A 277-nucleotide genomic window follows, 5' to 3' on the forward strand; every position below is an offset into this window, starting at 1 on the left:
AACAAACAAAGAAAACTAATTACAATATAAAATACTAGTAATAAAAGCAAGTCAAATAACAGACAGAGAGGAGGGAATCATGGAGAATTTTTGGAGAAAATCTGGAACTTTTTAAAAAAACAAATGGGGAAAACAACAATAAATAAATGATCTCCCAGTATCAGAGTTGTCAAAAAAATTAACATTATTTATAAATGAGTATCAAAAAGCAGTAAATAAAACTCCAAAGAAAATATTGACAGAAGAAGAGAGAAAAAGAATATTAAACCCCCCAAAC

The sequence above is a fragment of the Penaeus monodon genome, chromosome 22 (genome assembly GCF_015228065.2).
Source record: "Penaeus monodon isolate SGIC_2016 chromosome 22, NSTDA_Pmon_1, whole genome shotgun sequence".
In the NCBI taxonomy this organism is placed as follows: Eukaryota; Metazoa; Arthropoda; class Malacostraca; order Decapoda; family Penaeidae; genus Penaeus; species Penaeus monodon.